Source organism: Triticum aestivum, chromosome 7A, assembly GCF_018294505.1.
Source record: "Triticum aestivum cultivar Chinese Spring chromosome 7A, IWGSC CS RefSeq v2.1, whole genome shotgun sequence".
NCBI classification, from domain to species: domain Eukaryota; kingdom Viridiplantae; phylum Streptophyta; class Magnoliopsida; order Poales; family Poaceae; genus Triticum; species Triticum aestivum.
In genome coordinates, this window is record NC_057812.1 from 491,316,199 (window position 1) to 491,325,016 (window position 8,818).

Genomic DNA, 8,818 nt, shown 5'->3' on the forward strand with positions numbered 1-8,818 from the left:
CAACTCTCTCCTTGGGTCCTTGAGTTGCTTAAGATTTCTAGGATCACAACCAAAATGCAAATAAAATATGTTATGCATATGATGACCTATGTATAACATCCAAATTGAAAATTGAGATGTTACAAACCTACCCCCCTTAAGATGAATCTCGCCCTCGAGATTCGGGTTAGCTAGAAAATAGGTGTGGGTGGTCTTTTCATAGGTCTTCCTCTCGCTCCAAGGTGGCTTCATCCTCGGTATAGTGGCTCCACTGAACTTTGCAAAACTTGATAACCTTGATGCGTGTAACTCGGCTGGCAAACTCGAGGATCTTGGCGGGTTTCTCTTCGTAGGTCAGATCACTCTCCAACTGAATTTCTTCCAGGGGCACTGTATCTCTCAGAGGAATATCGGCCATCTCAGCATGGCACTTCTTCATCTGGGAAATGTGAAACACATCGTGAACTCCTGAAAATCCTTCGGGTAACTCCAAGTTGTAGGCAACTTCTCCCATACGTTCCAGAACTCGGTACGGTCCTACAAATCTCGGGGCTAACTTTCCTTTAACTCCAAATCATTTAACTCCTCGGAGTGGTGACACACGAAGATATGCTCTGTCTCCAATTTCATAGACTACCTCCTTGCATTTAGTATCGGCATAACTCTTCTACCTAGACTGAGCTACCTTCAGTCTATCTCGAATCAACTTAACCTTCTCTTCAGACTCTTTGATCAGATCTGGTCCAAACAACTAACGGTCTCCAACTTCATCCCACATTAACGGTGTCCTGCATCTCCTTCGATACAAGGCTTTGAAAGGTGCCATCTTCAAACTAGCCTGATAACTGTTGTTGTATGAGAACTCTGCGTAAGGAAAATTGTCATCCCAACTAGATCCATAATCTAGCGCACAAGCTCTCAACATGTCCTCCAGAATCTGATTGACTCTCTCTGTCTGTCCATATGTCTGTGGATGAAAGGCTGTACTGAACTCTAGCCTAGTACCCAAAGTCTGTTGCAGCTAATTCCAAAACTTTGAGCTAAACTGTGTCCCTCTATCTGATATGATGGTCCTCGGAACACCATGCAGACATACGATCCTGGTGATATATATCTTGGCCAACTTCGCACTTGTATATGTGGTTTTGACTAGGATAAAGTGAGCTACCTTGGTCAAGTGATCGACTACTACCCAGATTGAATCATATCCCGATCGGGTCGTAGGTAATCCGGTGATGAAATCCATGCCAAGCTTGTCCCACTTCCATTCGGGTATCGGCATAGGCTGACGCAACCCTGCTGGCTTCTGATGTTCTGCCTTCACTCTCTGACATACATCACATACTGCTGCATACTCGGCAATATCTTTCTTCATACTTGTCCACCAGAAACGCTCCTTCAAATCCAAATACATCTTGGTGTTTCCGGGGTGAATCGAGTATGGCGGGTCATGAGCTTCCTGAAGTATTAACTTCTTGATCTCCGCATTATTGGGCACATATATACGATCCTCAAACCATAAAGTCTCGTGCTCATCCTCACGGAAACCCTTGGCTTTTCCCTTGTTCATATTCTCCTTTATCTCAGTGATTTCCTTATCATCCTTCTGAGCTTCTCGGATATTTCCCAATAACATAGACTGAACCTCTGTTGCTGCAACAAAACCTCTTGGAACTATCTCCAAACGAAGTTCCTTGAGATCGTCAACTAACTCCTGCGGTAATCCTCCGCTTACGAGGGTATTGGCATAACTCTTGCGGCTCAAAGCGTCTGCTACGACATTGGCCTTCCCGGGATGATAATGCAACTTCATATCATAATCCTTTATGAGCTCCAACCATCTTCTCTGCCCGAGATTCAACTCCTTCTGCATGAAAATGTACTTCAAACTCTTGTGATCCGTGTACACATCACATCTGTTTTCATTCAGAAAATGTCTCCAGGTCTTAAGCGCATGCACTACGGCTGCTAACTCCAAATCATGGGTGGCATAATTCAACTCATGAGGTCGAAGCTGTCGTGAGGCATATGAAACAACTCTTCCGTCCTGCATAAGTACACCTCCAAGTCCTAAGCGAGAAGTGTCTCAATACACTTGAAAATCCTTGCGTATATCCGAAAGAATCAGCACTAGGGCTGTAACCAAACGTTTCTTCAACTCCTGAAAACTGGCCTCACAATCCTTGGTCCATTTGAACTTGGCGTCCTTCTTCAACAACTCAGTCATGGGTTTCGCAATCTTGGACAAATTATCAATGAACCTCCTGTAATATCCTGGGAGTCCCAGAAAACTGTGGATCTCTCCAACTGAGGTGGGTGCCAGCCACTCAGTGACAGACTAAACCTTGGTGGGGTCTACTGCTATACCTTCTCCTGATATAACATGTCCAAGAAACACAACTTCCTTTAACCAAAACTCACACTTGCTAAACTTGGCATACAACTGATGTTCCCTGAGCTTCTTGAGAACTAAGGGCAAGTGTTCCTTGTGTTCCTCTTCATTCTTCGAGTACATCAAAATATCATCAATGAACACCACTACAAACTTATCCAAGAACTCCATGAACACCTTGTTCATCATGCTCATAAAATAGGCAGGGGCATTAGTCAGTCCAAATGACATGACCGTGTACTCATATAACCCGTACCTTGTGGTAAAAGCTGTCTTAGGTAAATCTTGTTCTCGATCTTCAGCTGGTGGTATCCTGATCGCAAATCGATCTTGGAGAATACTTTAGCTCCTTGCAACTGGTCAAATAGATCATTGATCATCGGTAGTGGGTACTTATTCTTGATCGTCACCTCATTCAATGCTCGATAATCAACAACCATTCTCAAAGATCCATCCTTCTTCTCAACTAAGAGCACTGGGGATCCCCACGGTGATGACTTGGTCGGATCTAACCTTTTTCCAATAACTCCTCAATTTGCTTCTTAATTTCCTCTAGATCATTTGCGGGCATCCGATACGGTCTCTTCGATATTGGTCTAATGCTTGGCAACAGCTCAATCAAAAATTCTATGTCTCAATCTGGCGGCATGCCTGGTAGTTCCTCTGGAAATACATCCGGGTAATCCTTCACAACTGGCACTTCCTCCTGAACAACTCCCGAGAGAGAATTTACTTGGGTCCTCCTTGGCGCATGTCTAGACACATACTTGATCCTTTTTCCTTCCGGGGTGGTGAGTAAAATTGACTTACTAGCACAATCGATGTTTCCTCCGTACCTCGATAACCAATCCATGCCTAATATTATATCCAATCCTTGGGACTCCAAAATTATTAGGTCTGAGGGGAAAACATGGCTACCAATGGTCAAGGGTAACCGATCACACCATCGGCTGGCCATATACTCTGCTCCTGGCGAGCTTACTAACATGGGTGACCTAAGGGCTAAGGTTAGCAACTTAAACTTGTCCACAAACCCCCTTGATATGTATGAATGCGATGCACTAGTGTCAAAAATAACGAGTGCGGTAAATGACTTAATCAAAAAACTTACCGATCACTGCGTCGGGATGATCTTCAACCTCCTCCACGTTGATGTGGTTCACCTGACCTCTGGTGAAGGGATTGGGATTCTTCCTAGAGTTTCCATTTCCATTGCCATTCTTCAGCTCAGAACAATCGTTGGCATAGTGCCCAATCTTCCTGCACTTGTAACAGGTAACATGGCTCAGGTCCTTCTTGACGGGCGTTGCTGGGTTGGGACGGTTCTGGTTGTTGCTTGCTCCATTCCTGTTTCCATTCTTAGGCCCACTATGGTTATGTGAGCTTCCTCCATTGTGGGTATGGCCTCCATGGTTATGGGTGTAACCTCCGGAGATAGGGGTAAAGTGAGGCTTCTGCTGAGCTCTAGAATTGTACTTCCCCTGTCCATACTTCCGTTTGTGGCTCTCTATCTATTGTCGTTTGCTTTCAATCGTAAGGGCCCGGTCTACCAAGTCCTGGTAGTTAGTGAATGTTGCCACCATCAACTGCATACCCATCCCATCATTCAGCCTTCCATAACTCCTCCTACTTCACGGCATCTGTGGACACATCATCTGGGGCATAACGGGCTAACTTGCTAAACTCATCCACGTACTACCCCATAGTACGATTTCCCTGGCGTTAGATGCAAAACTCACGCTTCTTCATATTCATTGCTCCTATAGAGACATGGGCTGTGCGAAAAGCTTGCTGAAACTGATCCCATGTGACATTGGCTATGGGAAAAGTGGATGTGTAATTCTCCCACCATGAGGTTGTGGGTCCATCCAGTTGGTGTGCGGCAAAATGCACCTTCTCAGCATCTGTGCAACTTGCGGTGGTCAGCTCCCTTCCAATCCTGCGGAGCCATTCATCAGCAACAATTGGCTCGGTGCTACTAGAAACCACCGGTGGATTCAACCTCAGAAAACGGGCTAAGTTGTCAACTGATCATGGTGGAGATGGTTGTTGTTATTGTTGTTGTTGTTGTTGCCTTGGTTCTGGACTAGTAGTTGCATCAAGGCATTCTGCTACAGGATCAACTGGGTGAGCTCCGGTGGGAAAACAAATCTGGGGTCGCGTCTCAGAGGCATCTGATAGGTTTAGAGGGGAGAGATTAGAATAGAGTGAGGTCTAGGGAGAAAATTACTACCCATATGCACATGAGACAAACACACATTCATAAACACCACTCAATTCAAACAAGGGCATACAATCGATCTAGCTACCGTTATAAAATACTCGGACTACTACTATATACATGGGGGAATACTACTAATAATATGGTGGTCAACTAGAAATTTTGATTGGAAGAAGACTCCATAATATCTGCTCCAGCTTCGTCTTCATAGTCATCATCACTATCAGGGTCGGAGTCGGTGTCGTCGATGATGATGTAGTCTTCGGGGTGGTCGTCACCTCCTAGCGTAGGGTCTCCCATGAATATTCCTAGTTTCTTCTTCAGATCTTCGTTCTTCTCCAGTAGTACTGCAATTTCCTCTTCATATGCATCATGTGTAGACTTGAGTTCCTATTCTAGCTCCATGTTCCTAGTCATCACCTTCTTCAGGTCTATCATGCTGGCGCACATCTGGTTCTCCTGACGAGGAATGTGTTAGTTTAACTCCTGGACGTAGGCTGCAATGGACTTGTCCCTCTTGGTGCTGATCATCTCCCATTGCTCATCTCGGCGTCCACATATCTGGTAGATGGTGTCCTTAAGATCCTTGCGGTAAACTTCACCGATGCGTCCCATGGCGATGTGAGCTGCCATGCTCCTTTCCTAGACTACAGGCTGGTGCATCAAAGGAAAACTCTATGGGCTCAGTAACTAGTGTGAATGTCCTTCCTGGCACATGTACTCAAATGGTCCAGCGCTCTTCTTCCGGTAGAGTGGCGGTGTAGGTCCCGGTGAAGCTTGGTATTCTGATGTTCAGGTATCAAGTGGCCTCCTTCAAGTGTCATCCAAAAGGGGTGTCTTCATCCGATTGAGCAAACTTGTTCCTTGAATCCGCCATCTATAGAGTGGAAAGTGGAGAAGAGTCAGAAATGAGTAGAGAAGAGTGACCTAAGGCTTATCTTAGTGGTTGTGTCCTACAGTCAGTGTGTGCTTTGATACCATCTTGTAGCGACCCGACCTCAAACGGCAAAATCTTTGTGCATAAGTGTCATCTCTGGATCGGTAATGCTGAAACACATAGTACTTGAAGGATTTATAACAGAATTCAATCACACACTTATTACATTGAATATCTCAAAAGAGAGTACTTAACACAATAATATGGATGAAGGCCATCTAATGAAGATAAGAATGGAAGGCTTCGAAGGTAAAATGAGTCCATCAACTCCAACGGCATAGCTGAGTGCAAGACAACGACCTAGCGCACCTTACTCTTCGTGTGAAAAGTCCGCAACATAACACGTTGTAGCCCGAAACGGGTCAGCACATGGAATATGCTAGCAAAATAACACTGTAGAGCAATGAACAAGTAATAGCTATAAGTATATGCATATTTGGCTGGTGGAGGCTCTATGGCTATTTTTGCAGAAAGCTAGTATTTCCCTACAACAAAGGAATATATTTTATTTAACTATAAAGTTTGTTGAAAACATTGAGAATGGTAACCCCATCTCAATCCAAATTAATAATCATTAACCCAACTAGTTAATTAAGTAAAATGATGACATCAACATAATAATTCAAGTACCAAATACTCAAGATGTCCATAACCGGGGACACAGCTAACCATGATTAGTTTGTACACTCTGCAGAGGTTTGCACACTTTTCCCCACAAGACTCGATCTCCTCCGTTGATTTCTCGCACTACATGATGTTTGAGAAACGGATGATCGAGACACAGTCTTTCAGAAGCATTAGCCCTTTCGACGGGTAAACCGTACCACCTACATCCCCTACATCTGCTAGTTTACCACTGAAAGAGGTCGCGCAACATACTCAACTATGCCAGAGCCCATAATGGCTTATGGCTGCACACGGAAGTTTCCAGCATGAATAACATTATGATCCCTTTGAGCCTGGGTGGCGGACCATACGATGATCACACGGACTCCCCGGGATCTCCTTGGACAACACTGGATTACCCCAGGTGCCCACAAACAATCCAACCAGATGTGTGTTAAAGTAGCCACCTTAAATAAACCCTTAGTTCATAATAATACTCACAACTGTCATGAATCACTCAAACCAAACCACATCTACGAGCATAGCATAACAGTATAAGCATAACGTAGAAGTAACTCCCAGGTTTGAATGAAAAGGGTAATAGGTACTACCTCAGCAACTACGTCCCAATACCCACATGTTAAACAGATCCTACTCATGCAATGTTTGAGGGTTTGCAACTAATGCATAAAAACTGGGTAAAAAGGGGTATGATCAAAGTGTTACTTGCGTTGCTGACGATCTGAAAACCCTAGTGACTCGTAGTAGCACGCTACGCACTCTGGAAACTCTATCACAAACAAACAATAACATACATAAGCACTCAATCAATAGATGCAAGGGTAAAACACAAGAGAAAAGATCCAAATCAAAGTACAAGATAAGAGCTTCGATTTGCCAAAAGGATAAATCAAAACGGAGTTATGAAACTCAAACTACGGTCAAAAGAAGTTCAAATTCAAATCTGCTTGCAACCAAATTTTAAATTGTCAAAACCATGTTCAAGTTGGTTAGCTGGAAAGAGGGGGTTGAGACGAAGATTTTGGCGTTGGATTCATTGGATTTGGACGAGCGAGCAAAAAGTTGCGAGTGTTTGAAGACCGGGCTAATCTGCGATAAAAATAATCGCGGATAGGTCCCTTCTACCTCTTGCGCATGCGTTGGTTTTCCCTTGAAGAGGAAAGGGTGATGCAGCAATGCAGCGTAAGTATTTCCCTTGGTTTTTGAGAACTAAGGTATCAATCCAGTAGGAGACCACGCGCGAGTCACCTCGTACCTACACAAACAAATAAGATCCTCGCAACCAATGTGATAAAGGGGTTGTCAATCCCTTCACGGCCACTTGCAAGCGTGAGTTCTGATAGAGATAATAATAATAAGATAAATATTTTTTGTATTTTTATGATATAGATTGAAAGTAAAGATTGGAAAATAAAATAGATTGGAAACTTGTATGATGGAGAATAGACTCGGGGGCCATAGGTTTCACTAGTGGCTTCTCTCAAGATAGCATAAGTATTACGGTGGGTGAATAAATTACTGTCGAGCTATTGATAGAAAAGCGAATAATTATGAGAATATCTAGGTATGATCATGTATATAGGCATCACGCTCGTGACAAGTAGACCAACTCCTGCCTACATCTACTAGTATTACTCCACACATCGACCGCTATCTAGCATGCATCTAGAGTATTAAGTTCATAAGAACAGAGTAACGCTTTAAGCAAGATGACAAGATGTAGAGGGATAAATTCATGCAATATGATATAAACCCCATCTTTTTATCCTTGATGGCAACAATACATTACATGTCATTTCCCTTTCTGTCACTGGGATCGAGCACCGCAAGATTGATCCCAAAGCTAAGCACTTCTCCCATTGCAACAAAGATCAATCTAGTAGGCCAAACCAAACTGATAGTTCGAAGAGACTTGCAAAGATAACCAATCATACATAAAATAATTCAGAGAAGATTCAAATACTGCTCATAGATAATCTTGATCATAAACCCACAATTCATCAGATCTCGACAAACACACTGCAAAGAAGATTACATCGAATAGATCTCCAAGAGGATCAAGGAGAACTTTGTATTGAGATACAAAGAGAGAGAAGAAGCCATCTAGCTAATAACTATGGACCCGAAGGTCTGAGGTAAACTACTCACACATCATCGGAGGGGCCATGGAGTTGATGTAGAGGCCCTCCGTGATCAATGCCCCCTCCGGTGGAGCTCCAAAAAAGGCCCCAAGATGGGATCTCTTGGGTACAGAAGGTTGCGGCGATGGAAATAGGGTTTCGTGGTGCTCCTGGATGTTTTCGGGGTATGTGAACATATATATGAGGAAGAAGTAGGTCGGTTGAGCCATGAGGGACCCACGAGGGGGAGGGCGTGCCCAGGGGGGTAGGCGTGCCCCCTGCCTCGTGGCCGCCTCGTTGATTGCTTGACGTCCACTCCAAGTCCTCTGGATCACGTTTGTTCCAAAAATCACGCTCCCGAAGGTTTCATTCCATTCGGACTCCATTTGATATTCTTTTTCTGCGAAACACTGAAATAGGCAAAAAAACAACAATTTGGGTTGGGCCTCCGATTAATAGGTTAGTCCCAAAAATAATACAAAAGTGTAAAATAAAGCTCATTAACATGAAAAACAGATAATATAATAGCATGGAACAATCAA